This window comes from Pelodiscus sinensis, chromosome 1 (genome assembly GCF_049634645.1).
Source record: "Pelodiscus sinensis isolate JC-2024 chromosome 1, ASM4963464v1, whole genome shotgun sequence".
Lineage (NCBI taxonomy): Eukaryota > Metazoa > Chordata > Testudines > Trionychidae > Pelodiscus > Pelodiscus sinensis.
This window is the reverse complement of record NC_134711.1, coordinates 111,780,385-111,807,290: the sequence shown is the minus strand read 5'-3', so window position 1 is coordinate 111,807,290 and position 26,906 is coordinate 111,780,385. Positions and strand designations below refer to the sequence as shown.

Genomic DNA, 26,906 nt, shown 5'->3' with positions numbered 1-26,906 from the left:
GCCCGGGATTAAAATATCCCAGGTTTTATTTGCATGTTCCTGGGCGCCGCCATTTTTAAATCCCCCTAGTCCGAACTACCTGCCCGTGGCTACATGTGGTAGTTTAAAGTTAATCTGAACTAAGTCCTTAGTTTGGATTAACTGTTACTCTTCGTGGAATGAGGTGTAACAGTTAATCCGAACTAAGGACTTAGTTCAGATTAACTTTAAACTGCCACTTGTAACCGCGGGCAGGGAATTCGAACTACGGGGGATTTAAAAATGGCGGCACCCAGGAACATGCAAATAAAACCCGGGATATTTTAATCCCAGGCTTCATTTGCAAGTTCGAATGACTACATTAGCCACCCTAGTTCGAACTAGGGTGGCAGTGTAGACATACCCTTAGAGACACTTGGTGTCCCTGACAAAAAATTCCAACATTTAATTGTCTGTCCTGTTTTCCTAGTCTAGTTTTAAACACCCACCCACCCCTTTTCCTTCACCCCTGAAATGTAACCAGCTGAGCCAGACACACTGACAGCAAGAGGCCAAGTGCATGCACACTCAAGGACCAATCTGATGATGCAGTCCTTCCCCACCTCTTCCAGTATACACCTCAGACTTGTGTGCCAGCCATTTCCCACGTACTCAAATCCATACGGAGCAACAAATACTCGGTGGGTGGACAGGTCAGGGAGTGGTGAACCTAAGCAGACAGACTGCATTGCCACCATCAGCGAGTTGCTTTTGACAAGGGCTTAGCTGTCCTCTCACGTACACGGACATAAATGAGGAGTATCTCCATTTAAATAAATGGAGTGAATCCAGTGTGGAACAGGTATCAGTGGGAGGAAAATCAGGCTCTCTATGCTCCAGTTTAACCATCTGGAAAAATATTATATCACATCACCTGCCTCACAGGGAATGCATAATTAAGGCTTGAAGCTTAACTAAAATGTCATGTTTACTCCCAGGTTATTGCGCTTTTGCGGTTGTAAAGCTGCCCTCAGGGTCTTTGGAGAAGAAAGCCTGCCAGGGAGAGCAGTTGAGAGAGAGCAAAGGGCCCACAACCGCCTATGTATGAGAGGTAGGGGGATAAGTAGATGGGCTTCCACAGCCCAGAAAGTAGACGGCACTGGCTGTGGAGGTGGCGTGGCCAGCATTACTAGGAGAAACACTGATTCAGCACATCCTCTTGGCAGATGCATTCCGGAGGCTCCCAGGGAGCCACTGCCCTCCTGCTAGAAATGCCAAGAGTTCTGTGCCTGACCTCGCTGCAGGAGAACACTTGCCCCATGTCCAGGCCTTTGCTAGCAGGCAGAAGGAGTTACTTGGAGATGCTGGGATGATGGAGTGTGATAATTAGTGCGTGCCTCAGGTCATTCCCTGGTTCCTGTGGCTCTCTCAGAAATTCCTTGTAATGTCATGGGCACGCTTGTATTTTGAGCTTATATTGTTTACATTACTCAGAAGAGATTGTGTTGTGATTACTCTGTTATTTTATGGCATGCAGGGGCTTTAGAACCTAGAAGCACATTGTTTGCTATGCAACTGGCCCCTGGTGTATCATCTCCTTTGTAAATATGTGACTCATGCATGCTACATCAATATACAGCCATAAACTGCAGAGGTTTAATCGCTCGAGAGAAGGCCATGTTGATGTGTGAGCGATGAATGCACGCCTCTAGATATTAAATCATTAAGCCAAGAAACAACTCAAACTTCGCAACCCAGTACAAAAAGCGTCATTGTTTTAGGGAATTTAATTTTAGCAAGATGGGCCTCGTAATGTCAAGCTCTAAAAAAAAGCTCCCTGCTGAGATTTTTGAATTCTCCTTTTAAAAACACGCACGCATAATGATAACTATTAACCAATACTTTTTTGTTCCTGTTTTAATATCCTTTAAACAGCCAAAAATACATTCATTGTGAGGCAGGCTGTTTCCAGTCAAAATGTGCCTGACAGATCATAATTAATACATTGGAAGAGACAGTTTTAATGCTATTTCCCACAAACACTGCTATAGGAGTTGTATTTCTCGGGAGCAATAAAACCACAGGGAGGTTTTGCAGTATAATAAAGCTTGGCTGTTTAATTGAGCTTGCAGTTATTTGGCCACTGCATGTTCTCACTCAGCAGTTGGAGATTGAATTAAAAAATTACTAGCCTTTCACCTTTTGGGACCTTGAGCTAGATTGTGTCAGAGTATTTTCAGTGAAACCAATATGGTGGCCTGAGGTTTGGTGGCATTATCTAGAATGGAGGATCACATGTTGTCCTTCTACACTCATGCAATCCTCACTGAAACAAATGGGTGCTCTTCAGCAAGGCAGATGAAGTAGTGGTGACTACAGTTAATGTTACATTGAGGTTTGCACTTAATGCAGGACTCTAATAACAGGATTTCAATTCCAGATTTAGTTTCTACAAGAGTTTTCAAATAACGGAACGTTCTATGGATGAAATAGTTAATATTTCTTCCAGGAAACAGGTTTAAATAACCTGCTTTAATTTGTCTTTAAGAATGCCACTTATCTGGCTCCTATGAGCTATAGCATTCACCTCAAACTCTGCACTTCATGTATGTACCCATTGTCATAGAACCCCAAATGTGTGGCACTTTTTTTAACACAGTAAACATTATTTCCTTTTATTCAATCTAGACTGGTGCTGCAAAGAAAAGAAACCATCAAGTTCCACTAGTTACTCCCATTTGCCTCTCCTACACACTAATCTCTTTACCATACTATTATCCTCTCCTGGCTACACCCCAGACCAAAACCCCACTCTTACCATCCTCTCTTCTTCTGTGCTCCTTGCAGTGCAACGCTCTTCAGTAGCAAAAGTCCCAGTCTGAAAGGCTTGGTCACTTCCATTCCCACAGGGGAATTCACTAGAGGGAGAAGTTAGTGTCATAGCAAAATTAAATCTTCCAGCTGTGCTTCTCAGAAAAGGATGTCAGTAAATTCCTCATTCTTCATTCCCCATGTTGGAAACAGGTGGGAGAGTTGGAGTGAAAGGAAGTTTTCTGAGAAGCTGAGTTTGCAGCTCCTCTTAGAGGCAGCTTCTCCATCTGATGGTCCTCCTAAGTTCTAGATACAGCAGCGCTGGCCTCTCTAAGCTGCAGTTTATCATGTCTGGTAGGTGGGGGATGGCACTAATGGGGCAACACAGAGAGCCAAACTACGCAAGGACAAGAGAGCAGTGCGGGGGACAAATAAGTAGCAATGCCACCAGGTCAGTCTCTCACAATGAATATAGCAGGCCTCCTTAGAGCTGGATAATATATTCCCCTGAACTCAACCATAGACAATGATGACATAATCATAATCATTAAGCAAGGGATAGAAAATAAGACACGGAATATCTTACTGCCTCTGTATAAAACTATGGTACGCCCACATTTTGAGTACTGTGTACAGATGTGGTTTCCTCACCTCAAAAAAGATACTTTGGCCTTGGAAAGGGTTCAGAAAAGGGCAACTAAAATGATTAGGGGTTTGGATCCCATATGAGGAGAGGCTAAAGTGACTGGGACTTTTCAGTTTGGAAAAGAGGAGACTGGAGGGTGGGATATGATAGAGGTATATACAATCATGAGTGGTGTGGAGAGGGTGAATAAAGAAAAGTTATTCTTTAGTTCCCATAATATAAGGACTAGAGGACACCAAATGAAATTAATGGGTAGCAGGTTTAAAACTAATAAGCGAAAGTTCTTCTTTCACACAGCGTGTAGTTAACCTGTGGAACTCCTTGCCAGAGGAGACTGTGAAGGCTAGAACTATAACAGAGTTTAAAGAGAAGCTCGATAAATTCATAGAGGTTAGGTCCATAAAATGCTATTAGCTAGGGGGTAGGAATAGTGTCCCTGGAGACAGATGGCACGAGACAAATCGCTTGATCATTGTCTTCGGTCCACCCCCTCCAGGGCACTTGGCGCTGGCCACTGTCGGCAGACAGGCTACTGGGCTAGATGTACCTTTGTTCTGACCCAGTATGGCCATTCTTATGTACCTAAGCAATACAAGGCTCAGATTTTTCAGTTAATGAGTCCCTTTTCAGTCACAATGGTCTTCAGACAGGCACCAGATTGCAAAACTGGTGCCTAATTAATTAGTTAACATGTGCCTCAGACCTCAGGAGCCTTTACCTGGATGGAGATAAACAACAGATGTCTACTTGGCCCATCACACAACTTTTGACAGCCAGTTGTGAGCTGAAGCAAAATACAGGACTATGTAGCACTTTAAAGACTAACAAGATGGTTTATTAGATGATGAGCTTTCGTGGGCCAGACCCACTTCCTCAGATCACATAGTGGAAGAAAATAGTCATAACCATATATACCAAAGGATACAATTAAAAAAAAGAACACATATGAAAAGGACAAATCAAATTTCAGAACAGAAATGTGAGCTGTGATTTCTTATTACACAGTTTGTTACAAAAAGCTAATGCTGACTTCTTTCCTGAACTAAGCAAAATACGTTTTAGTGAAAATAAAATGGGTGATGATAGGTTAAACTACAAGATCTCTCTAAAGAAGGGCTGCAATTTTATCTTCTTCAAGCTTTGCTCTTATTGTAGGAAAATGGTTAACAGTGTCTCAGTATTATAGGTTCTAAAAGGTTTCCACTGCTTGGGTACAGGAGAAAAAGGTTAGGAAAATAACCAAGTATTATAATAAAGTTGTACTGAACAATGGCTCATCTTCATTATTATCTATTTGCCGAATGCTGAACTGTAGCCTGTTTGAGTGGTTTCACTTTAAATAAGCTATAACGGAGTTTTTAAAGGCTCAGAGAAGGACAGTAAAAATGTTAGCTGTGCAACAAATGTTGCATTGCAAAGGTTAGAGAGAATTAAGCAAGGATGGGGAACTGAAGAGGATGTGAAATTATAAAGGGCAATGTGAAATCCACTCAGTTCCTCCATTTTTGGCCAGTTGTGTGATGTGAGAACATGGGCTCATCAGATCAAATTAATAACTGGTATGTATAATTTTAGAATGATAGAAAAAGGAAATGTTATTTACCAGGGGGTTACATATCCATAGATGGTCAGAGAAAATTCCCTATTTTTTTAAAAGAGCAAGAAGTTTTTATGATGTGCAATAATAGTATTTGTAATTACATATGCTAAGATAAGGCACATTTTAAGAAGACAAAGCCTGAAACACATTAGGAGCTGAACACTGTCAGACCTGGTCTGTCTGGTCCCATTTGGCAGGGATTTCTAAATCTGGGATCCCCCACTAAGAATGCTCTGATTCCCAATGCCCGATAGTCAGAACCCAGGACTATCCAGCTGCAACGTTCCTCTCTGGAACACCGCTGTTTTCATGAGGGCAATGGAAAGTAAAGCAACCTCAGGCCCATTTCTTAGTACCAGAACATTTTAGAGACTGAGGCTGGGTAGGCACTTAATATTTGGATGGTCATCTGAGCATAATTACACTAGAAATCCAATTGAGAATTTCACACTTTCTTGAGAGATTATTGCCACCTTTTCATTTGAGTTGATATCCAAAGATATGTAAGAACATTCTCTTTCAGTTATCTCATAGTTACTGCTTCCAGGCCCAGTTGAACACAGGAAAATACGGAGGTGCACAAAACTGGAGGGAAAAAAAGGTTGTTCACCATCTCCAACTTAACTTTTTTTTTCCAAATCCCCTAAAGATTCTGGTCTGAGTTCAGGTTTAATGTATGGAGAAGGTAGGAGACGAGTTTTTAATTTTTCAATATTGAACAACTTATTTTTCTTCCAGTAAAAATTATCCAGTGTTACCGAGCCAGATATTCAGTTAGTATAAATCAGCATATCTCTGTTGACTTCACTGGGAATCGAAACTCTTGACTTCAGTGGAGCTATGTGGAGGTACACTAGCTAAGGGTCTGCACCATTCCTTCAGATAGTCAGCTTGGACATCATTGGATATTCAGTTCTGCACATGTGCAGTAACATGTATGTTCCAATTCAAGATATTGCAGGACTACAACATGCATTTGTATGTGTGTATAAAAGTGTCAAAAGTTTGGACCAAATACGTATCCAAATTTTGTGTACTTTGCAGAAGCCTAACCAAATCTCTGTGCTTGCAAAAGTGATTTAGGGCTCTCAACAATATTTCAGAAGTTTTGTTTCTGTTCTTATCCAGGACTCAGAAATGCACAAGAAAAATTAGTGATAAAAAAGTTAACTGAACTCTTCAGAGCTCATAAAAGAAAATGATGAAACCATCTATGTTTAAAGATAAAGATTCAGGCTGACTTTTATTGAGTAAATCCATACAAATTTTAAAAATGGAAAAGATCAAGAAGTGGATGGATTCAACAGAAAATACAAAACAAACTTGATTGCTCTTTTCCCTGGTAGAATTACACTTAACACCCAGAGTAAAGGATTAACAAGCACAAAATATAAAATCTCAAAAAAATAATTCAAATTCACAATCGCTCAAGGTATAAAGGACATGCAGGCTTGACAGAATCCAAATTTCTCTTTTCTCTCATTCATTTCAATATTTAAAATTTGTTTACATTTTCACAGTTGTGCACAAGTGGGTGTGGCAGAGTATACTCACTTCTCGCAAGCACTTCCTATCACGGGGTTATAATCCTGCACTCTTTTTCTCTCCTTCCAGAATCCCTCTGATTGTTGCCCTCGTTAATAGGGACCTGATAAGGTCATCAATTCCAGCCCCCTGCACTGAGGCAAGATCAAGTAAATTTAGACTGTCCTTACTGGGTGTCTGTTCAATTTGTTTTTAAAAAGCTTCCAATGGTGGGACTTCATAACTTCCCTCGGAAGCCTATTCCAGAGCTAATCCACCCTTATGGTTAGAATTTTTTTCCTGCTATCTAATCTAAACCCACCTTGCTGCAGATTATATCCATGACTTCTTGTCTGGCCCTCAGTGGACATGGAGATCAGTTGATCACTATCCTCTTTATAACATCCCTGAACATATTTGAAGACGGTTATCGGGTCTTCCCTCAGTCTTGTTTTCTCAAAACTAAAGATGCCCAGGTTTTTTTTACCTGTCCTCATAGGTCAGGTATATTTTCTAAATTTTCCACCATTTCTATTGCTTTCCACTGGAGTTTTCCAGTTTGCCCACATCTTTCCTGAAGTGTGGTGCCCAGATTTTAAAACAGTGAGCCAGCTGAAGCATCACCATTGCAAGTGGAGTGGGACAATTAACCTCTGCATCTTACATGCAATACTCCTGTTAATAACACCCAGAATATCAGGTTGGGGTATTTTTCTACAAGGGGAACCTGAAATGGGAGTACCCCATGGGCCATGATTGAGGATTTCTGGGGCACGTAGCCCTCTGCCAACGTGTTTCCATGTGGGAGAGCAGCAAGAAAACATGTCAAGCAAAAACAGGTTGTCTCAGCTGGGAATACCTCATTCGCTCTGGTTTTCCTAAGTGTAGATCTACCCTCAGCCCCTGTTCCATATCCTGCAAAGAAGAACAGGAACAACCCGGAGCTGCCTCTATCACATTACAAAGGCTATGTCTAGACTGCAAGCCTCTTTCGAAAGAGCGCGTCTAGACTGCATGCGGAATTTCGAAAAAGCAAGCCGCTTTTTCGAAAGAAAGCACCCAGTGAGTCTGGATGCTCTCTTTCTAAAAAGCCTGTTTGCTGTCAAGAACGCCTTCTTTCGAAAGAGCACTTTCAAAAGAAGGCGTTCTTCCTCGTGGAATTAGGTTTACCACCGTCGAAAGAAAAGCCGCATTCTTTCGATTTAATTTCGAAAGAACGCGGCGGCAGTCTAGACGCAGGTGAAGTTTTTTCGAAAAAAGGCTACTTTTTTTGAAAAAAACCCTGAGTCTGGACACAGCCAAAGAGAGCCGAGGAAGTTCACTCTTCTGAAATGTTAGAAATTTCAGAGGGCATTTCAAATTTTCTGGGAAAACCCTCCAGAACCTCAAACTATATGACTTTTACAATCATATGAATTTCATACCTTAGTGTAAACTGAGGTGGGGAGGCACTGGAGACCTTCACACCCTAGCATATAGAAGCACACATTGGCTTCAGACCTGTGTGAGGACAAACTGTTTGTATTCAATCCTTCTCGTATCCTCCTCTCTCATGCCCTTGCTACATCCCACCTCCACAAGCTGATCCTAAACGGAATCACCACATAACATTGGGACACTTGTGAGTGTCCCTTCCTCCATTGATCTACTTTAACCACTGCTCTGACAGGTAACCAGAGTGGGCATTTCTGCCAGACCCAGTGAGAATGTGACTACAAAAAGCACAGGATTCTCCACTTTACGCCGAGCTCTTAACAAAAACTCTAGTTATCTTACCCATTATAAAGATAACTTCCCCAATTATCACCTCTAATATCATTAGCTCACAGACATTTACCTTCCCCCTCCCCGCATCCCTCTTCTGTTCTGAAATTTGATTTGTCCTTTTCATATGTGTTCATTTTTTTTTAATTGTATCCTTTGGTATATATGGTTGTGACTATTTTCTTCCACTATTTGATCTGAGGAAGTGGGTTTGGCCCACGAAAGTTCATCATCTAATAAACCATCTTGTTAGTCCTGTATTTTGTTTCAGCTACCCTAGACTAACACGGCTACATTTCTATCAGGATTCTCCAGTGTTCCATGGGTGTAACCAAGGGCAAACTCTGGTTTCTTTCTGATTGTTGCTCTTTGGAACTACTGCCTCTATTCCATGCCATGTTCTGTGTAGAAGTCTCTCTGACTGACACTAGATACAGTGAGATCTTTAAAAAGCAAGCACTATTAACCAGTCCAGCCCCTCACACAGCAGTAGCAAATTTTAGACTAGGACAGGTAGGAAGCAGACAGTTATAGTCTAACAAATATTATTAATTAGGAAAGGGAGTTAGCCCCAGCTGCATACTGCTTAGTCCATCTGCTAATCCTGCTTTCAAGTCTATTATGATTAACAACAAGGACTAAAATCCACTGAAGTTCAGGATAGAATCCTAGGGCATGAAGATGCATTGCAGCCACTTTTTGATGCACTGCCAACAGAATATGGTTCTACAGCTGGATCACCCAGAGCAAGAGAGATTTTCTAGTGGCATAAAGCCAGAACAGATGCCAGCTCTTTTCCCTGCTATCTGCAAGGCTGTAGGAAAGAAAGCTTGTCCAGGATACTGCATTAATTGGCCATTTGTGTGTGTGTTCTAATGTATGCCTGGGGAATGGCCCTGTATAGCGTGTCCTAGAAACAAGGAAGTACTCAGGTAATCTTTGTCCCACCTATAGACACAGAACTCAACTGGTACTATATACAAATTGTAGCTGAAGACCTAGCCCTTAGATTACAGTCAGCATATGTTGGTGGTATGCTCTGAGGTCAATTTTCTCTCTTCCTTGCATATCCGAATGAAAGATGGGCTCAAGTTGCAAAATGCAGATCCAAACTTCTCCAAAGTTCTGTGCTGCCTAGATCCAGGACTTTCCCTTTTCAAGAGAGGGGAGACATTGGTGAAATTGATCCATTATTCACCTTGGCATATGCCAGTTTCCTAAATTTACACCAATATGCCTGCAAATTCCCAATCTTACATTTACACTGACCCAACTGAAGGAAAAAATAATACAAAAATCACAGTTATTTTGATCTCCTGGACATCTATGCAGCAAAATATCTATGAGAGCTATCCCAAAAAGCAAAATCTGTGTCCTACAATAAGAGGGCCACTGTGCTGTCTGATGATTGTGTAAGTTGAAGTGCTCTGTGTGTGTTATATGCAGATATTGATCATAAGTGTGAAATGTATCCATCTGCAGAGGGTTGGTCACAAGGCCTTTGCACTACTTAAGCTCTCAAAATAGAACTTAAGTAGGACATTAGTTGTGTTTAAATCTTCTGCTGGTCATCTGTATGGTTGGATTTGAGCCTGCTTACTGTATTACTAATAGGAAAGATTCATTCAGATCTAATGGAACATAAGGAACATTGGGGAATAGGATGGTGCTTGGTGGAGTGATACAATCACTTTATTTTCTACATACTTTCACATCTATATGAGAGAAAGGAAAGTGCCTACAGTGATACTATTAATTAAAGCTGGACAAAAATAGTAAGTATGTTTCTCAACAAAATTCAGAATATTTATTTTCTCCCTCAAATTTTTGGGTGAAAAAATGACCCCCTGACTCCAAATTTTTTTAAGTAATTGTTTTCAGGTTTTGGTTTTTCCAGGGCATATAAAATGCAGCAAAGAGCGAGAAAGAATAACTGAAACCCCAATTGTTTTCTGGTTTTGGGGGGGTGGATTTTTTGTAAAAAAATTGGAAATGTTGCCTTTAAAAAAAAGCTATTTTTTTTCATTGAAAACATTTCAATAGAAAAATGTCAACCAAGGATTAATGGTAATGTACAATACATGGAATTAGATGGCTTTAGAGGTTTTTAAAAAATCATATGCATGTTTTTAGCTGCCTTTTCTTTCTCCTCTCATTTTAGTCTGTAAAATAGAACCCTGTGCTGGACTAGTTGTGAATCCCACCCCCACCCCCTTCCTCTATTATGGCAATGAGTCCTGGAGGACCCATGGACTCCTAAGTCCTGCTGCATGGTTCTCCTAGAGTGCCGCACAGGGCTCTATTATACAATAGTTATATCTTCACCTCAACCTTTTTTGGCAAGCAAGCCAGCAATGCAGACTACCTTTTGGGATTCATTAGTCATCTGCTAATTACAATGTGTCCATCTGCCATTAATTAGGTAGGCTCTTAGCTACTACACAGAAATCAGCAATCAACTTGATGAAATAAGTAAATACCAGGGCAACAGCAGTGTCGTAATGTAAGATTGCTTTATGGGCTAAGTATCATTAACTTTGTGTTTCTGTGTAGGCAATGCTTTTGTTGTTGTTGTTTAGCTACACATTATCTTTAGCAATTAGCATAGCTCAAACAAAAGATTTGCTAGAATAAATTGATGTAATTGGGTTAATAAAAATGGAACAGAAAGGCAAGGTATAAACACTACAGCATTAGTGTTTCTCCAAAATAGGCCAATTGTAAAACACCATTGCTGAGGATCAGGTGAGAGAAGGGACTAATCACACCCATGTATTACACAGGAGTTGCCAAGACAGAACACATTAGTCCTATCACTCTAGAACTCTACCTCTGCAGACAGTCAGTAACTTTTGCTTTTTCCTTGCAATGTAGCTAATCAGTGGTGTGATGTTAGGCATCGATGAGTAGATGGGGGTGGGATTCCTTTCTGAGCGCAAGGCATCTTAGACATGGCCGGCATTTGAAAGATAGCTTTTGAACCCCAGTTGGAACATGGAAATTGGTAATCCAGATTGCAATTTAAAGATCTGATCAAGCTCCCATTGAAATCAGAGTCACTGTCTATCTCTTTCCATGGGAGTAGGAGCAAGGCCTAGATTCTAAAGGATTGTTGACACAGCTTTTCTTTATTAGCTATCCCAGAACAGCTATTATGCTTTACATTCACATCCTATATTCACACACTTTCAAGTTTAGATAAGCCCTAAGAGCCTTGAAAGGCAAAGCCAGGGTAGCCTTAAAATCAGTAGCTGGTGACAGTATTAGCATAAGTTAGTACTTGTGGGATTCACAGGGAAGATCAGAAGATTTAAAAAAAATCATTCTACAGTGGAGGAATTTAACATTCATGCTACAAGCACCAGCTCCTTCATCTCACTTTCTCTTTCTTCATGTGTGGGTGGCGGAGGGAAACCACTGCGCTCGCCTTACACACAGTCGCCAACAAAGTCCGATCCAGAACTCACTGAAGCCAAAGGGGAGGCTCTCAGTAACTTAAATGGGTTTGAAATTAGGCTAAAACAGAGGAAGATGGATTAAGTAACAAAAAAACTGCAGCCTATAAATTCATGGCCAAGAGCAAGCAATGACAGGAGACTTCCCAGCTGTTGAACAGCTTAAGAGCCCAATGTAAATCTGCCATTTAGTGTAAGATCCTCTAGGAACAATCTCTGTGGCACTTGAAATCCTTTGTTCCTAATTGCTGGAGATCTCTCTCCAAGAATTTCTGTCCTGTGTACTAACTGTAGAGAACATTTTCACTCACCATGGCTTTATATAGTGGAATGGGTAGAAGGCCTTAGGGAACGCCTTACTATCTGTCTACTCCCCTGGCCATGTTATGTTTCCTAAAATGAACATGTACTAGGATAAAAAAAAAGGTGGGGGGTGTTTTATGTAGCCAAGGATGGGAATGTAAATGTGCATCTGTGTCTCTCACACCCCACACACCAACACATACTTACCCATTTCGACTAGTGGGTATTTCATGTCTTCTTGCCATTCCTGGTGCTTACATGCCATTCCTGGTGCTTGTTCTGGGCTAGATTCTCACAGCCTTTATTTGGCTGCATGAGCTAGGGATGGGTATGGGGCAAACAAATCCCTTCTTATAGCCCTTCTCAGACTTAGATTCTGGTTGCAGCGGACAGAGCAGGGACGACTCATATGATTCTCTCTTCTGTAGGAAAGTGGGCCTGTGATGGATAGGCGTAGTGCTAGCCAGCACTCGGGGACTAAAGGATTAAACTCAGGTAGCTAAGGGTGTTGGCAGGAAGCCAGAAGCAGCAATGGGATACAGTGTTGAAATTCAAATGGTAAATATATACCTGCTGCCATTTCTCTTTGAGTGAGTTTTTCTAAGCCAGGAGCTGGGAAAAGCAGGATGGTTTAAATCCAGGCAGAACTACCATGCCCATAATGAATACAGGGCATGGAAGTGGACTGGACCTTGAAGTGGATCGTGAGTAATAGGGAAAATGTATATTTAGTCAAGATGAGGTTATTTTCCTTGTTTTGTTAACTTCTTTGTGCTAATTAATGTGCACTTCCTTCCCTCATTCACCGAATTTAAGCTATAGCCCAAAGAGACTGTTTCTTTGTGTTTTGCAGGTGATCTGTTTGTAAGATATAACCCATAATCATTGCCTTTTGAAGTATTTGTTTCAGGATGTACCAGTAAAAAGGAAGAACCAACATATTTAGAGCCACAGTTTAGAACAGTGGTTTTCAACTTTTTTCCCCATCTACTGAGCAGTAAATGTTGCAAATGGAGGTGTGCACCCCTTTGGAAAGCTTAGACATAGTCTGCAAACCTCCAGGAGTATACAGACCACAGGCTGAAAACCACTGGTTTAGAAAGCATTAGAAAACAGGTGGCTATAGAAGGCTTTCACGGTCAACTTGTGTTTTGTCACAACGCATTGCATTTATAATTTAAGGTAATAGCAATCCTTTTTAAAATATGCATGAAAACCAAAATTAGTTTAGCTTCCAGCTCAATAAAAGAATACACCCATTATATTGGGTAGTTAGATAGCCCCATATCACCAGAGCACCTGGTGAGCTCCTCACCATCTTGAATGCCTATTGTCAAAAAACAATGCCAGGCAGGGAAACTCTATTATCCCCATTTTACCAGGTTTTTAAAAGTATGTAGGTGCCTACAAATATAAACAGGCATCTAGTGGGCTGTTCTAAAAACCATCATGCCAGACAGGTATCGTGGGATCTTTAATGTCTATCTAATGAAGATAAAGGTTGTTTTTTAAAGGTTTCGACTGAGAGGAGAAACAAAATCCCATTGCTTGGATGATGTAAAACTAAACAAGTCAAAAAACTAAATGAGATAAGGAGAAGAACAATCCAGCCTGTGTGGACTAGAGATCTTGGATCTCTCATTTTTCCAGGCTTGATTCAGCTGCCCTTCTTCAAGCTGATTAGACTCTTCCTATGTCATAATTCCATGATTCAGTAAAGAGCTGTTCAGCATGAGGAAAGGTATCAGAATTTGACACTGAGGTGTGAACTACAGTATCACACAGCTGGAGAGCACTCCTTGAAGTCTAATACATTCCAAGGGTACAGAGCCAGGTCTCCTGGTAGCTGTCATGAATGTTCTAAGCCAGTGATTTTATATCATTCATGATCTACTACTGGGGATTTTAATTTGGCATATTTATAGTATTTATAATTAAATACCCTTAACTGTTGAAAATGAAAGCTAACTTTTACATCTTAGAATTTTACAATTTAAATTTAGGTCATGCTCATTTCCCCCACGCCATTTAAAAGTTTACTCTGTAAGCTGTTCCCAGGGCAGCACGTCCAAATCCCAAACATGATGCTAATAATAGCACTCACTTTGCTACTCATGAAAAATAGTGTTATAAAGTGGTGCTTGCAGACAAAAATCTAAGATTTTTTTTTTTAGTTTACATGGGAAAAATAAGCAAATTTAGCACTGTTAGCAAAATAAGGGGCCAGCCCTGGAGCCTTAAAACCTCCATCAATTCACAACATAGAGGGTGTAAATGTCACCACATCACTTTCCAATGGTATGCCACTGCTCTGATTGGCAAGGCCCTCCTCTAAGAGGGAAGGGATAGCACAGACTTTATGACAACTGGAGTTCTTTTCTGAGATGAACACCTGCCTATTAGGGAACAGCCTATAGGTTCAGCCCACAAATCTCATTCAATGTAGGTCACCAATCGGACATCAGATTGTAGCAAAAACATTCAGTCCCTGTTTGTCTATTTCCCACCCTCTCCCCTCCCATCCACTTGCTTCCAACTGCTCCACAAAATAGCTGTCTCAGTTTTTGAGAGGTGCTAGTAATTTCTCATTTTACTCCTTCCCATTGCGCTAATCACTCTCCTGTTTCTTTCTGCGGTGGAAGTCTTGTAGATTGTGAACACTTTGCCTTCTGAAGATCTGGATTTGCATCACATTTTACCCTTCTTTCTGTACAAAGTATTTTGTGCCAATCTTTTATAAACCCTGCAACTGTGGCACTCAAAGACAAAGAAACATATGGCCCATAGCATTTAAAAACAGTTTTTCTTTTCTATTTGATCACATTCTTTCTGCCTCTCTTCTCCTTTGTGACCATGGACGTTTGCATGGAAATTAGATCTGTTTCATAAGAGATCCTCTGCCACCAAGTCCTCTAATCCTCTGTGTGTAACATTAATGTTGTTTACTGTGTACATTGTTGCATTACAAACAGAGAATTTTTGGACAGCAGGTGGTAAATAAGTAGCAGGAGCAGATGTCTTAACGATAAACAGAACAGGAAAATAAAAGATATAAAAGATCAGGCGTGTGAGCAACATGCAGAACATGTTTCTCAGTTTTCCAGAGGGTGCTAGAGATTGTTTTAGGAATGTATATTAGCAATAAATACTGACAGACATCTGAAGATCACTGTGTCCTACATCATGCTCTCCAGTTTTTGTTCTTTTTGCTTTTCTCTCCATTCATTACTTTGGTGCCCTACTCCCCCAGTTGCAAGTTCCATATAGCGTGTGGTCAGCCCATCAGCTCAAAGAGGTCACACAAAGCAAATATTTACACAGTCTGCCTCCAAATTTCCAGTTAGACAAGGAACTGTGGTATGAAATGAACCAACTGTATAATAAGACATGATTGATTCCCCCCAAAAAATGTCCTATGTGCATTCTCCAGGCCAGGTAAGAAATGGTACTGTAGTGTTTGCAAAGAATCTTTTTTAGGGACAGGCTTATAAAAGAGGACGGGGAATCCATAATGTCAGATTTCAAAAAAGTCATTGTTACTGTAAAAATGCCCTCCCCATCACATGTTTTCCTGAATTTACTCTGTGAACACTGTATAAGTGTGAACAGTAGTTCTAGAATTTAACATTCTGAATTTATCTAAACCTCATTGGCCAGTCATAATTCTGGAAAACTTGGAAGACAGATACCTTTGTGAGACTTTCAAACACTTCCTGCTTACACTTGGGCTCTAACTGCAGCAAGAGAAGGTGGTCTCTTGATAAGTTGTTACTTCCCTGTCCAACTCCAGCCAAAACCAGGAAGTGATGGGATATATGAAGAATTAAACACAAAAATTAACCATTTCTACACCTTAGAAAAGGTATGGATGTGGATCAGTTCTCCCATACACACAACACCTGCAGGTGTGAACATTAAAAGTAAATTTTGGAAAATCATTTGTTAATAATGCCCTCCCAGAAAGATTAGTCCTTTTTGAAGGAGTGATGTAAGATATATAGTAAGGCAGGAGTGGAAGACTGGCAGATTCCTGGATATGCCATCTTATATTTTAAAATTATTAGAACAACTGTGACAAATCAGTCTGGTCATCTCTCTTTTACATTAGAAGAGATCTGTAAACTAAATAACTTTATATTGTAACAGCATGCTATGGGCTACTGGCTGTTGTGGGAGACAGAAGGACAATGCTAGCTGAGGCGGGGGAAAGGCCAGGGAAGGACTCCCGTGCCCCTTCTCATCCCACAGTCCTCACTCACTCAACACCCCATGCACTCGAGTGCAGTGCTTTCTTCAGGAGCCTGCAAAGGGCAGGGTCGAGGGGAGACTACTAATTGGATAAAACTCTTTGTACCCTAAAGACCAGGATTAGCTTGCTGAATGAAGAACAGAAGAATGGCCATACTGAGTCAGACTCATTTAGCCCATTAACCTGTTGTCCCACAGTGGCCAGTGTCGGATGCGTCTGAGGGAATGAACAAAATTAGAAAAATGAGACACCCCATCATCCAGTTCCAGCTTCTGGCATTCAGAGGTTTAGGGACATGAAGGGCATGGGGCTGCATCCCTCCATGGATGTATCTAATTGTTTTTTTGAACCCCGTTTTACTTCTGGGCTTCTCTGTATCTTTTCCAATATCTTTTTTGAAAATAGAGAAACCAGAACTGTATGCAGTGTTCCAGGTATAGGCACACCATAGATTTTTACAGTGGCATTATGAAATGCTTCTATTATTATTTCTTATTGATCCCCGACATTCTGTTTGCTTTTTTGACACACACCACACAAGTGGATGTATTAAAAAAACTGTCCTTGTTGATTCCAAGATTTTTTTTTTTGAGTGATAATGGCTAATTTAGACCCCATCATTATGTATATAATGGGGATGTATGTTTTCCAGTGTGCATTATTTTGCACTTGTCAAGACTGAACCTCATCTGCCATTTTGTTGCTCAGTCACTCAGGCAAGGGAGATTCCTTTGCAAAATTTCATCGTGAGGTTTGGACTTAACTATTTTGAGTAATTTTTGTACCATCTGTACATTTTTGCCACCTCACTGTTCAACCTATTTTCCAGATAACTTATGAATATGTTAAATAGTGTTGGTCCCAGGACAGATCTTTGGGAGACCTCACTGTTTATCACTTCACATTCTGAAAATTGACCATTTATTCCTACCCTTTTTTCCTGTCTTGTAACTAGTTACTGACCCACGAGAGGCCCTCTCATGCCATGACTGCTTCTCAAAGGTTTCTGAAAGCCCAGGCACATTGTATGAACCGGATCACCCTTATAGAATAAATTGAATGTATAAGTCCTTCTATCTAGACCCTTTCAACCAGAAAATTCCCAAAAGATTGTACAAATTGATTTTTTACATCAATAGTTTCACCCAACATTAAAATGAAGTCATCTCTAGGGTGAAACCCAACCATCATTTAACATTGTACAACATCACTGCTCACCACTTTAGGACAGAAAGCAAAGCAGAATATCATACCAGACTGAAGATAGAGGGAAACAAAATATGATAAGCAAAATATGATACCTAGTTTGGTGTTTGGCCGGGGCACTAGGGTGAACACTCAAACCTGAAGAAGGCTACCCCCTAGTCGTATTAATGAAAAAAATAAGGATAATAGATATATATATTTCATCTGTAAGAACCCAGTGTCTCCTAACACCCTGCCGAAACATACTTTCCTTTTGATTCTGCGGGAAAGATACCTGGAGAATTGCTGACATTCTGCTATTCTCCAGGCATTCTCTGATGCTGTGTCATCCAAGGATGTCCCATGCCCAACTTTGTTTAGCCTAAAGATGGGCCTGTATACAAATCTAAGATCCGTACTTCAAGTCTCTCAAAACTGGGGTGTGGGATATCTGATGGTCCCTTATAGAACTGGGAAATGACAGTGGAATTCAGACGGAGGTCTAAGGTTAAAATCCAAAGCCCTCCACTCTCCTTTTACGGTTCTGGGGTGGCTGAATCATTGTACTGTCTGGTTTTGGGCTAATCTCCAAGCTATTTTGGGATCTAATAGAATCATAGCCCAAGCCGATATGTTTGGACAAATTCCTTGGATGACAGCAATAGGGTGAAAGAGCCAGGAAACGGTTAAGGGCTGCCTGCCTGTCACACAGTTCAGCAGGGATTGAAAGGAAGAGTGTGGCCTCTTTCCAGGATGGACAGAGATGCAAGGGGGGAAAGGCTGCTGGGCCTATACAGCTGGCTGTAGTCAGGGAAAAAGCCCTTTCGTTTGTGTCCCTTTGTGAGTTTCATGTTCAGATAATGAACTGAGCCCTGAGTTAAGGGCCCAAAAGAGTCCAGCATGGCATTGCTTCTTTCCTGGGCTGGGGGAGGAGCTCACCAGCTTACAGTACCCCTAAGACAGGGTTGAGGTACCTTTTTTGGGTTGGGGGCCACTGAGCCACAGAATAAAAATCAGGGTCCACACACATGTGAGAAGCAAAGAAAAAAAAGCAAACCCTCACTGAGGAGAAAGACACTTCCCCCCATTCCCCTCACGCACCAGAGACTAGTAAATTTTGTGTGCTCCAGCTCCACGGTAGAGCAGCAGGCTAGTTGGAGAGCCAGCATGGACTCCCCAGTGCTGGGGGGGAGGAGCCATAAGCCTCAGGGGACAGATCCACGCAAGCTGGGGGCTGCATTCAGCGCCCCAGCCTGAGGTTCCCCACCCCTGCCCTAAGCAATACAATCTCTTGAGAGTGAAGAGCAGTACAACAGCTCTCAGCACACAGAAAGCCAATCTCACTCCATCTGCATTTTTCTTCTTACGGATCATATCATATATCTTATTGCCTCAATAAGGGCCTTGTTGTGCCATCATTGCAAAAACATAGAAGTAGACACAGTCTCTAACTCTGCAGTGTTTCCGGTTCAAGACAACGAGCAAAATGTACTAATTAGCACAGGAGTGGGCAAGATCCGGCCTGCAGGCCAGATTCAGCCCACCAAACCCTTGGATCCAGCCTCCCAGGACCCTCAGGCATGCTTTCTGCTCAAAGCAGCCAGCTGCTGGGGTCATGAGCACCAGACATCCCTTGTGAAAGGAAGGGGAGACTTCACACACTGCCCCCGCTCCCAGCAAGCTCTTCATTTCCCCTTCCACCCTGCCCCAGATCACAACTCCTTCCCAGCCCCTGCACTCCCTCCTACACCCTTCTCCTAGCTCAGAATCCTCTTCTGCATCTGTACTCCTCTCCCGAGACTCTGTACCTCAATCCCCTACCCCAGGTCACAACCCCCTCCTTCACCCATACTCCCCTCCAGACCCCACAGTCTCTCCTGTATCCCAGTCCCCTACCATGAACTCCCTTCTGCACCCAACCTCCATCCCAGACCTTGCATCTCAGTGATAGAAAAGTATGACCTTGACCACTTACCAAAATCTTGGAGTGGTCCCTTGTCAAAAATTATTGCCCACCCCTAGTTAAGCAGAACAATGAGACCATGCAATAATTTCTATTTTGATACTGATAATGTTTTCCTTTCTTTGTTTTTGCTGATCCTGTTCCATAAGCCTATTCAAGTCCCAGTTTTGCTTACTACAACCTGCTAAACTCAGGGTATATCTAGATCGATCGGAAAAAGATATACAAAATGTGCTCTGCATTTTGCGTATCTTTTTCTGATACTTTTGTTGGAAGAGGCTTTTCCAAAATTTGGCCCGTCTACACTGAGCAAATTTCAGAAAAAAAACTCTTTCGAAAGCCCCCTTCTTCCTCATGGAACAAGGAATACAGAGACTTCTGAAAGAGTGTGTTTGCTCTTCCGCAAAAAAAAGTGGAAGAGCAAATGCGTTCCCTGGACGCAGCAGAGTTTTTTTAAATCTTGACACCCCCCCCTCGCAGTCTAGCTGTACCCTAAGTGGGATTAATCACAGTGTATATCCTTGAAAGAGGTTGAAACACATAGAAAAATGTTCCCTTGATGTTTGCAGCTACCACTGATCTCTAAGTCTAGCTTTTAGTTAGCTGAAAGAATGTGAAAGACAGTCCAGAGTCATGAATGTTGGGCCAGAGGTTATACTCCATACCAGTATAACTGAGAACAGAATAGGCTTACAGAAGTTCATACAGATTTCTCCTGAGAGATCTGCAATTTTAGAAACAAAGAAAATGCTTCTGTGCATTGGTTTAAAACCATCATCCAGTCCAAAAAGAGGTAGTACCCTTTCCAGATCACACTATATTCCACAATACTTCTAGCTGCCATCATACAGTGCTTGTCATGTTATGTGAGTCTAATGAGATTTAAATACATAAGGGGCCACTAAAAGGAAAAACAAGAAGTGGACTGGAAGAAAAATGATTTTTAAAAATAAGTAGTTTATTTTTCAAACGTGCCTTTTGATGATTATAACAACTAGTTTTAGCCACATTGGCGTCTCTTATCCGTATAGTTTCAGAATGATACATCATCATAACCACAGGCTTGCTGATGTTTTAAATAATGTGATTACCTTAAGTCCATCTTTATGGCTTCAGACACTTGTATAAAAGAATTGTGTTTTCACTAGGGAGAAATGTTATTTTTCTTAGTTTGACACTAAGCTCTATAGTCTTTATTTAAAAAAAAATAAAACAAAAATCCCAAAGTTATCTTTTCCATAAAAAATCCCAGTTTTCATTAATTGGCAAGATAAATTGAAGGCATGTATTCATGCAGTTTGGAAATTTAACAGAAGCCAGAGCATTTGTAGGTCACGAAGGGTGCATCTACACAGCACAGTAACTCGAAATAAGATACGCCATTTGAGCAATGAAAATTGAGTATCTTATTTCGATGTTATTTCAAAATAGCTTATTTTGTCATTTGACTCTGTCTACATAGCACCAAATTCTGAACTAAAGCACTACTCTGAAACATCCCTTACTCCTCAGAGAATGAGGTTTACATAGATGTCAGAATAGTGAGCCCGAAATAACGGGCTTGCTGTGAATATGTGAGATAATCCTGAAATAGCGTTGCAGTGTAAAACGTACCCTAAATCCAACCAGAGCTAAATACAACTGGATGATTTCATATAATGGTCCAAAAGATATAGGGTCTGACTTTTAAAGCTGAGTGGGGGACTTCATCACATGACTCCCAGTGAAATTAATTAGTTGTGTGGCTAAATCCCCGAGCTGGTTTTGCAAATCACACCCCAAGTGCCAAATTAATTTCTGGTGTAACTTTATTGCCTTCAGTAGAGTTGCACTGGGGATGACAGAGACTCACATTTCTTTTCCAAGAATAACTTGGCAGGAGCCTTGAAAGTGAGTGATTGACAGTGATGGAACAGATTTTATCCTCACTTGAACCCTGCACAACACAAAAGCCTTCAAATCCCAGTTGAATATGGTGACGCGGATTCCTTTTTGTGGGTGTCATGCCTATGAAAGGAAAACTATATTCTTATCTGTCTGACTTTTCCTGCCTGGTTAGCCTGAAAGATGAAGCACTTTACAAGCAGTGAAGTGTTTTAGGGAAGAGGCCCAGCTATTCTTCATGGCGGGCCGCCATCTCTGGAACTCATTGCCATTAGAGATCAGGCTGAGTCTTGCAACCAGAGGAAAATTAGGCATTTGGGGGGCTCTAAGCCACAGAAAGTGGGGGCCCCTCCCCACCCTTCCACTTTCAGTCCCCCCTCACTAGTTCTCCTGCCAGAGAACTAAGTCTGTGAATGGGGGCTTGTCCCCAGCCCCAGCAGGAGCACTGGATGAGTGGGGCAAGTCTCCGTGCCCCGAACTGCCCTCCCTGGAAGAAACACTGAGCATTTTCCGCAGGCCTCCCCAACTGGCTGAAGCCCTTGGGCACAGGCCCTATGGCTAATCTGCCACTGCCTGCAGCCTTCAAGAGGTATTACAAGAAAAATCTTTTTGCACAGGCCTTTGGAAATGACCCCATAACACTATTGCTGGAAATGACCACCTAAATTTAACTTCTTAGATGTGGCTTCAATTTGAAGAGAAGGAGAAGAGATGTTGGTTCCTTTTTGAGAAGGCACTAATGGTCTCCTAAAGAAATACAATGGTGCCCAGTTAGATCCTACAGGGATAGATGCTTTAGCAATGCCTGCACCAGAAAAAAGCATCTGAAAAATATTACATTTTCAATCGCAATTTCGATCAGATTGTGTGGTTGGATTTTTCACAAAGGGCTCTATTATTTGATGATTCTCATACTTAAACAAACGTCATGGTTCAGGGCATGGGGGACTCCTATCTGTTTTATCATCATCATCATCATCATCATCATCAGTGGATAGTAGACGAGTCACTGCCCTGTCCTTAAGAGTGCAGAAATCATAAGATGTGGGCAGTGGAAACTATGGCCAGGGGAAGGAAATCAGTCAAGCATCACAGTGTGAAGAGAGGCAGCTTGTGCAGTAGCAGAGGGAGGAGGGGAGTGATGGGGGCTGGGAAAAAGAGGTGTGAAATAGCCACTCAAATCCATTCACCATCTGGGTCAGCTCTCTCCCCACCTTCCATCCTTGCATTCTGTTCTCTCTCGTGTGCATTACTATGTGTTATTTCTACAGAATCAGAGGCCTTTATGGAAACAAATACAATTTAGCATGCTTTCTAGCTTATCCCCAGATCTCACATTGATCTTTTATTTTTCAGCTCCCTTGTGCTCACCAGAACCTGTCTCTTTCCTTTCTCTGAAACCAACGCAGATGTAAGATCACAGTGGTGGCATTCAATTCTTCTCTCCTTTCCTTGTGACTTTTGGCCCTTTCTACGGACACACCTTGGTTATCTTTGAAGTCCACTCCAGATGGTGGCTCTCTATCTTTTCCTTCAGAGTGGCTATTTCCCCACCTCTCTTTCCCAGTCCTCACCCCATCACATCTCTCACCTCCATCTTACTCCTCTTAGATTCTGATGTGTGACTGGCTGACTTCCTCCTCCACTTCAGTTTTCCATGCCCTCATCTTAAGATACTTCAGTTTATACTGAAAGTGTAAAAACAAAATGTGTTTAAATGGGACAACAAGTGCACAGATTCTCTTGACCATCATCCTTCCTCTTTGTGAGCAAATCCAGCTCTAGACACGGGCTCCCTCACGAGTTGTTACCACATGGCAGCACATTACTGCTTTTGGTGGCAGCAGCTGATCCACTTCAGCAGAGATTGTGTGTCAGAAAGCCAGGTATTAGGCTCTACATATTATTTTTAGTGTAGGTTTGCAAGTCAGGTAAGAAAAATGTCCATCTCAACATAAATCACACATGGGACTTTCAACTGTTCTCCAAGGCTTAATATACAGCAATAATTATAGGCAACATAATTCAAGAACTTCTGTACTCACCTGAATAAGTAGCAGTGTTTGGTGTTGTACTCTTCTCGTCCCTCAACGACAGTATTACGCCGACCACATCTCTGTGCCTTTTCTGAGTTTATACAAATAACTGGTGAAATGCTGCTGCTAGCCACCTATGATTATGCACCCCAGGAGTACTCATAAGGCATATTATAGCTCTGTGCTAGGGCCCTCACAAATAAGGTTGCATCTAGGTTTTCCTTGTGACAGAATTGTGTTTATTTGTATAGTGCTCCATTTACCAAAAAAATAAAATAAAATAAAAATAAAGGGAGTAATTATTGGGAAGGGTTTTAACAGAGCTGCTTATAATATTACTTGTGAAATCAAGACAGGTATTGAAATTTGCTCCCTTTAGAGTTCATGAAGTTATGATAAAATTTTTTGGCCTGTTGCATGAAATTTTCTGCACCAGCAAAACTTTCATTAGCATATGGAATCTATACCAATTTCTAAATAGCTGGGGAAGCTTCTTAACAGCTTTTCACATTGTATTTTGAATTTCAGGCTGGATTGATTGTGATGGGTCACATGCTGTGGATCCATGATGACCGAGTAGAAGCCTACTCTCCTAGAATGCCACAGTATTAAAAGAACCCATGTGGAATGCCACTCTCTGAAGGAGAGACTGTAGTTAGGATGCTTTCTGGGTGCTTGTCAGGAAAACCCTGTCCGTATATTATTTTCCCAGGGCAGTACAAACTTTGAATTAATTACTAGTTTGGATTTTTTTTTAATAGAAAGTCAAGGCTAAAGTCTTGCCTACAATTAAGTGATTATTCCAGCATAGTTAAGTGGCCAACTCCACACAGCATAGATGCATTTATACTGGTACAAAAGTGTTTATTTATAATATCAGTTTAGGTTATTCCAGTTCAGTGAAGTGAAATAAGCGATACCACAGTACAACATCTTTTACTGATGTAACTGCATCTGCATTAGGACTTTTATTGGTATAATTGTGCAAATAGAAAAAAAAATCATACCCTTACTGGTATAACAATATCAGTAAAACATTTTAAATTTAGACCAGGCCTAAGAAATGAACTTGAATATCAAGTATTTCGAGAAGATTAAGCCCTAAACATTAACCTCAGCCCTGGTGCTCACATTTTAGAATACAGTCTTTCTAGAGTTAAGTTTGACACTTGTTTGCATCATAAAACCTTAATTAATTCTGAAAACTTTTGGACTAGAAAATTAGTTTGGCCTGAAAATTGTCTCATCTATTCTTAAGGCAAAGTTGATTAATTTTTTTTTCATATTTTTCAGAAATATTCTAACTGTTCCTTTTAAAAAAACAGTTTAATAAAATATTACAACAATTTGAAACTTATTTTTGTCCAATGTTCTCATCTCCCTCAGGACTGTCTTATTAATACTAACTAAACATAAAAATTTGGGGAGGTACGTGTTCTTAAAAACTCATGATCAGCTAGGTTTGAAGAAAATAGATTGTAATTATGCAAAGTTATTAACTATTTTTGGTTTTGTTCCAATAATGTTTTGAGTAGGATCAGAAATTGTGTGTGTGTGTGTTGCCCTATATTGCTAGGTTGCCTTTTAGAAAGAACCTAATGATCATTTTGGATAGCAGCCAATGGAGCTTTTCTTCTAGTTCAAAGGAAGAGGCCTGCATTTTTCAGAGCTAAAGCAACAGGGTTTCTGTCCCGACTCTGAAAATGTGTATTTCATTAAGGAGAAAGGATTTTCTTAATTGTTGGTGTTGGTAAATAGCCTAGAATTGTCACTTCTAGAACTGGGGATTCAAACCATTCTTTTGTTTCAAGTTATATTACTTTAATTTTATCTGTACTAGAGTTAAACCATCCTAGATTAAAAGTAATAAAAAAAGACAAAATTAGGCATGATCATATTTATATAAGCTATTAAGATATTGTTCCTAAAATTGAAACTTACTGTGACTCATCTGATGCACTAATCATGTATTCATTGCAGTATGCATGTATAACTATGATTTCATTAACTGACTTTGTTATACAAGTAGTTGTGAAATGTTATAGCTGGATCTACAAGATGGCAAGTAGACAAAGCAAAGATTATACATTGTTTCAGGAGAACAGCGGTGAGAAATATTCACATCCCAAGAGAAAAACCAAATTATCAATCAGATTTATAGATTTAGTTTATGATATTTAAAAGACCTAAGCCAATATTTTTCAAAAGGGTGAAGTAATTACGTTGAGTACCTCAGGTTTTTCTAGATGCCCAACTTGAAATACCTTAAAGGGGCCTGATTTTCAGAAGGAAGGTGTCTGAGGCTATGTCTAGACTGCAGGCTTCTTTAGGAAGAACCTTTTTCTGGAAGAGATCTTCCGAAAAAAGTCTTCCAAAAGAGAACATCCACTCACAAAAGCGCATCGAAAAAAAGATCTGCTTTTTTGAAAGGGAGCGTCCACACTGAATGGATGTTATCTCACATTTAAGCTGTGATTACTATGGACAGAGTGGCCACCAGGGCACCTGTGCTTTTTCCTCTTCTTTCAAAAGAACACCCTCTTTCCCGTCCCCACTCGTCTTTTTTCGAAAGAGCTCTTTTGCAAAAAGGCTTCTTCCTCATAGAAAAAGGATTACCAATGCCGGAAAAACCTCTCTGTTCTTTCAATACTTTCAGAAGAATGTGATTGCAGTGTGGATGTAACTCAGGTTTTGTCAGAAAAACGGCTGTAATGTAGTTATACCCTGAGACCTTTTATGGCATTTCAAATTGGGAACCCAAACAGCTAATCCCTTTTAAAAATCTTGAGTCCTCTGGTAATTGAACTGACAATATTCAGCAACCAGGCCCTTCATTGGTGTGTGTTTCTTAGAAGTTATAAGCTACAGGGAGGGGGAGAATTAAACTGGGGAGTGCCAACTCATTTTCACAGCAATATTATATGACAAAGTCTACATAAGTTGTTAAATACTGTAGATATTTTTAGATGTACCCTTATTTGAAGGGCATGAGTGGGACCTAAATAGTGTATAGACCTGATGTTTTCCCTGAACTACAGATTAATTCCACTCACATGTATTTCCCCTCACTCAGTAATGAATACTGGCACACAGTATGCAGGTTCAGATACTTCAGTTAAATGCAATGAGACATAACTCAAGATAGATAGTGCTTGGTCCTGCCGTGAGGACAAGGGATTGGACTCAATGACCTCTCAAGATCCCTTCGAGTTCTAGTGTTCTATGATTCTATGGTGGACACAGAGAAGATAAATTTAATCATACCAAGATAAATACTAAGGACACCCATGGTCATAAGTAGATTAACTTTGAATACTGTGTTAAGTGAGTATTTTCCTTATCTAAAACATCTGTGCTGTCATGGCAGTAGAAAAGCAAGAAAACAATTAAAACTACTCATTGCTAATTCACCACTCTGAAGGAAAACGTGTATAGCGATGCAGGTGAGTCTTAGTCCATAGTCACACCACATCCATGAAAAGTGTTTGCTATTTATATTGGTTGATTTCCCATCCCTCCATACTCAGA

The 26,906-nt window shown here is 40.8% G+C and overlaps 1 protein-coding gene and 1 long non-coding RNA gene across 4 annotated transcripts in view; one reads left to right on the top strand and one right to left on the bottom strand.

Annotated features, from left to right (window-relative positions):
• The window catches only part of LOC142818349 (uncharacterized), a 158,111-nt gene that overhangs the window by 26,237 nt on the left and 104,968 nt on the right, over positions 1 to 26,906 (bottom strand). The window contains exon 4 of one of the 2 annotated variants that reach the window (XR_012895816.1): positions 2,774 to 2,876. The exons of the other annotated variant lie outside the window; for it this stretch is intronic. This is a non-coding gene — a long non-coding RNA (uncharacterized LOC142818349). Of the gene's footprint in view, positions 1 to 2,773; positions 2,877 to 26,906 lie in introns of those variants that run through there. 2 annotated transcript variants of the gene reach the window in all.
• RERG (RAS like estrogen regulated growth inhibitor) overlaps positions 1 to 26,906 on the top strand; it is a 121,998-nt gene that overhangs the window by 70,576 nt on the left and 24,516 nt on the right. The window lies entirely within an intron of this gene.